The 5,513-nt window shown below is 36.9% G+C and overlaps 1 long non-coding RNA gene across 1 annotated transcript in view; it reads left to right on the top strand.

Annotated features, from left to right (window-relative positions):
• LOC106042901 (uncharacterized) overlaps positions 1-5,229 on the top strand; it is a 15,923-nt gene extending 10,694 nt beyond the window's left edge. The window contains exon 3 of the long non-coding RNA XR_001211364.3: positions 4,303-5,229. This is a non-coding gene — a long non-coding RNA (uncharacterized lncRNA). The remainder of the gene's footprint in view (positions 1-4,302) is intronic.
• The last annotated feature ends 284 nt before the right edge of the window (positions 5,230-5,513 follow it).

Raw genomic sequence — 5,513 nt, 5'->3', positions numbered from 1 at the left:
TTTATACCCATGGAGATGAGAACCTAGACAGAAATAAGAGAAAAGGTTGTAGGCATCAAACTTTCTTACATTATAACATAGCCCAAAAAACATAGACATATTGGAAGACAATGGCTTTCTAGCAGAGTGACCAGTTTGCAGCTCACAAACTCTGTGTAGTCTGTAAGCAGCAAGTGCAGCTCCCATGCCTCATGATCAGTGACTGACTGTGTCTAGCCCAAATCCCCAGCAAACTTCAATACCATAGGGGTTGAAGAGCCCAAAAACACCAGGTCATCTTGTGATGCAGCTTCATATGCAGCTTTGCCATGTCTCCCAGCAGAGTAGCCTTTTGCATATCTCAGGTGCTCCGTTTCCCTCTCTTCGGAAGTACAGAAGTGTGTGATACACATCTTTCAGCTCTCAGTCCCTGACGACAGTGGCATACCACTTGTAGTATGAAATGCTGCTCATGGCTGGCCTAAAGGTTAGAGCGCAGGGTCAGGAGGCCTGTCACTCTGTGACATAATGTGAGCTTTGACTTTCTTATATAAATCCAGCAATCCATACTCCCTGCAGAAAAGCAAGGGATGGAGTCTCAGTATGCCTGCCAAATTGCGCTGCTACTTAAGAGCACCAGCCCAGACTTGAGTCTAGCCTCCAGCTGCCGCCAACATCTGAGACAAGGGAAAATGTCAACCTTCCCAGACAGAATGTAGTAGCTGTAGAATCCACTAGGGTAAAAATACCTTGTTTTCACATTGCAGGCCTCTAGCCAAAGCTGTAGCACATGACATCTATCTTCAGTTGAGTTTGGTTAAATCTTTTCAATGCATTATATATTTCAGATGCTTTCATTTGAAACACCAATGACTAATATAATTTGATAACAAGGACATAGTTAATAAGAAATATTTATACAAGTGAATTTTAACTAATATTCGTAACTGTTATTTATGCGTGTCATGTTTAGTTTACCTCAAGATGAGAAAACACTTTCCCTGCTTCTAATAGTCCATAACCCATAAAGAAATGCCCAAGTGCAGTGATAATGATAGTTTTAAGACTGCAAAACCAGTGCCCATTGATCTATAGGACTGGGAAAGCAAAACTTTTCCTGTTTTCCAGTAGGAAATTATTCACACAATTGCATTTTTCCTATTTAAATTTTCAGTCTTTAACCTCAGTGTCCAACAAATATTTCTGTAGAAGCATGGCAATGGAACCCTAAGACACAGCTATAGCTAACTGGATGAATAATCACAAAAAATAATTCATGGGATGAATGTTGCCCTTTTATCTCAATTGTATCAGAATTATTTTAGCAGATGTCAGCATTTTAAATGCAGTTGTTATTAGAAGTGGTTGAGCATGTCTTGTGAAATAATTGTTGAACTTCAAGACGTTTATGATCAGCTGCAGTGATGATGTGTTGTAGATTAGAACCTAGAAAGCAGATTATTGCAGGCATGCTCAGTTTACAGATGTAGCTGTGTTAGTTTTTGGTGTCCTAGGGAAAAGTATTCTAAGATATTGAAACCAGCTGCTTCTCCTGTTAGTGCACCGGATGCTTATCTTCTTGCTCTATATATCAAAATATCAGTGTCAAAATTTGCCATTACTGCATGAACTGCAGACACTTTGATCTAAAGATACGATAAGATGGTTCGGTCTGTATTAAGTAGCAGCTGCCCTTAGTGTATTTAAAAATACAATAAAATAGAATATTTTGATTATTTTTCTGCAAACACATGACAACCATGATATAAAGCAAATTAAGGAAAGTGATAGGACAGTCAACAGATCAAAAATTATCTTGAAATACCAAATGCATTTTTAGAAATTATTTTGATTTAAATATTTTTACATTTGTAAAAAAAATCAGTCTCAGGGAATTATATATATATATACATATATACATATATAATTCTGTGGAAACAAAATTCAAAGTGTCATTACAACCTTCAAACTGTAAATTCTGAGTGCCAGCTCACTGTAAATGTTGCTTTGACCCTGTGAAACCTCTGAGATAATTACCAAAAAGTAAGGTGGAAGATTCAGGAAATATAGAGAACTTTTGAAATGCATCTCTGAAATGACAAAGGATCCTCTAAAAATGGGTTTGTAATTTGAGCAAAGGGAGGAGTGGAAAAAGCGTGAAAATGAGAGAGGAGGAAGGTGGCAGCTAAACTTATAATGCAAAGGAAGTGGTGTACATCATTTATTTGAGAATTAAAGAAGTATTTCACACACCTGTATGTTTTGTGGCAGAGGTGGCTCACAATAATTAGAGATCTTTGTGATTCTTTTCTGAGAATGACTACAAAACTACTGCTCCAAATGCACATGTTTGACAAAATGCATGAACCCATTTATCACAGATTGAAATCCCAGACGCCCTCAATACCATCTCAAGTCAGCAAAAGTGATTGCCAACCTCCCCTGGGTCAAAAAAAGGCCCATTAGAAGCATTGCTCTCCTACCCATCTGCTGAAACTGTTACTGGGGCAGCTAATTATGTTTCACTCTTTCACTTCCAGAACAAAATACATCTCTCAGTGTCTAGATCATTGATTACATTAGCTGGAAATATTTGCTGTAATCATAGACAGTGAACTTCACCCTGAAAATAGAGGCAACAAGCTTTCCACTTTTTTACTTTGTAAAACTGTTTAGAACAGGGGAGAAAACAGGGACAGCAAATGTACTGCAGGTAAAATGTCTAACTATATCTTATAATAAATTTTGTCTTCTTGATAGAATTGTACTTATGTTTCATTTTCATACCGTGCCATTGATATAGTGTCTGAAGATGTCAAGTGCGATGTTAGCACTTTTTAATCTCTTCAGTACATATTGCCGTGTTTCTTGACATAACACAGAAAGATGATAATCACGCTGTGTATTGAAATAGGAAAATACTTTTCTGGACTTTGAAATTGTTAGTCTTAAGTTAAAAAGGATTTAGTGGGGAGCACTGGCTGGGTTGAAAAAAAAATTGTAGTGCTGGGCTGCACTAAGTGAGATTCAGCAAGCAGCAAACACTCTTTTCTCAGTATCAGAAGTAAGTCAATACTGCTGAAGTGTGATGGAGTCATCTGGCACAAAGGTACCTGGATACCCATGTCCCACCAAAAGGGAGTTACACAAAAATCCTGCAGAAGGTGGACTATCTTTGGCTAAAACAGATCAATAAGACTGTGATCACTGCTTATTGAAGCTGGGAAGACAACTTTTTAAAGAATGCAAAGAGTTGTCCAGATGGTCCAGGCAGATTTGTGTTGAATTCTTGTCTGCTGTTCTGCCTCTCTACTATTCTCTCGTTTCAGCTTGTTACAGCACACATACCCTTTCTGCCCCAAACTTTTCTAAACAGATATAACTCTTTTTTTTTCATCCAATAACATGTTGTGTGCTGATTAAACTAATTTCATTAGTCAATGTTCTGCTAATTGTTTTGGAAAGATGGTTAAAATAAGGCAAGCTATTTTTGTGTACATTTCATTAGGATGTCATCCTAACCCATCCCATGTTCTGCATAATGATAAGGTCAATTAACTTTTATCCCAAATATACTTCTTGTCTGACAGCCAGTTATGATATTGATCATGAGTTAGTTACTGAAGTATATTATATCAGATTATTATAATTACAGGGCTATTTCCAAATTTTTCCCTTTCTTGTTTAGCGGCATATTGTTGCAACGGACAGCAGCAATAGGGAGCTCACTGCTATGCACAAAGAAAGTGTTCCAGAAATGTAGTGATTTCTGTAGCATGTGTCATCAGCAGTAAATTAGGGGTATGAAAATTGTGCTGGGGAAGCTTTTCTAGGGAATTATAACAGCCACAAATGAGCAAGGAAAAATAGCAGTAAAGCTACATCACTGACAATCAGCTTTACAACTTAAACTATTAAGAGGCACTTTTCTTGTTATTGTACATGTTAACCTTCATGACCTTCATGACAGTCTTTTATCAGCAAGAATATAGCTGGCTGGCACAGCTGACTGTATGTTAGGAATAATTAGCATGATGGCTATGGCTTGCATACTTTTCAAAATGCAACCTTAAAAGAAGACAACATTCTAAACATAGTTTCATCCAACAGAAATTAGTACAAACATAATACATTTTCCTCAGTGGAAGTTGTCCATAGGAGTCCTGTAAGTAAATTCAGAGAATAACATTATTTGCAAGAAATACATTTCTCATCTCTTTTCATATCATTTATCACTATACTATCCTTGGCCAAAGAAATGTAAGTGGTGGGATGTAACATGAGTTTTCTGATTTTATTTATTTATTTATTTATTTATTTTAGGAGCAATTTCAGCTTATTGAAAATATCCAAGTGGAGACAACATGGAACCAGAAATTCTCTGAAGTCATTATCATCGGAAAAGGTCTTAAACCAGAATAATACATTCACATATGCCTTTTCTCTTTCTCAGAAATATATTCTTTTTGGATTCATAAAGCTGTTATTTTCTTTTTATTGCCACTCCCACAGTTTTGTTGATGGTTTGGTTTTGCATCATCTGAAGGAGTTTTAAGCAAACTAATGGAAAAGGGCAAGAGACCAAAGACAATTTTTTCTAGGAAGAAAATTTTATGTACCTTTCCCTAGACTCTACTATTTCAAGTTAAACTTATATGTGATGCTCTTGAAATTCTTCCAGACAAAACTAGAGAAGGTCCTGAGGATTGCTCGTAAATGCTTTTTTTGAATTGTGTCAGAAGTGGCTGAAACAATTTAGTTACTGTGTACAAGCTCCATAACCTTTATGGCGTTGGAAAGTTGCTTTTTGTGAGCTGGGTGGCCAAAAATGTGCTAAAGTTGGCCCCACTTCAATTAGGGATGACTCCAGATTAAGAACATAGGAGAACCATAATTTGTTTGAAATGCTTGTGTAGACTCCCGTTGGATCTTCAGACATCACTTCTGACATCCTGAGATCTGAAATGCTGAGTTGCAGACAAAACCTGCTCACAATAAGCTAATGAAAAACTTGTTGAATCCAATGGAAGAGGATTGCTACACAGCTCCAAAGATAAGTGTAGGGAAAAGTGAAGGGAAAACTTCTTCACCATGCAGTTGATCAGAGATGTAGTTAATCACACAGGCATATTTTCTTTGCTTATCTGCTGGTATATGTGTGTGTTATCAGCCGTGAAATTGGTTACAGCACTGGAAACAACCACTTTCAGAACAGGCTTTGTATCCTTGCTCTCTCCGCAGGAATTTTGAAAATACTTCTTACCTGACTGCTGGCAGGATATTTGTAATACTTTGCTGGCACATCAATAACAATACACATAAGAAGAGTTTCAGAATCTTACACCAAATTTTGCCCTTCACTATACTAATGTTAATACAGAGAAAAGCTACTGCATTTCTACTTGTGTAACCAAAAGCAGAGTTTTGCCTTAAGCAACATGAGTGCAAATGGCAAGGTATTAAAAACACAGATGTAGAGAGAGAGGTCCATGTGTGGAAATGGTTTATATTAAGAGGCAGTTGCTGAAGCATAT

This window comes from Anser cygnoides, chromosome Z (genome assembly GCF_040182565.1).
Source record: "Anser cygnoides isolate HZ-2024a breed goose chromosome Z, Taihu_goose_T2T_genome, whole genome shotgun sequence".
NCBI classification, from domain to species: domain Eukaryota; kingdom Metazoa; phylum Chordata; class Aves; order Anseriformes; family Anatidae; genus Anser; species Anser cygnoides.
Note: the sequence above shows the minus strand (reverse complement) of the source record. Positions and strands in the feature narration are given on the sequence as shown.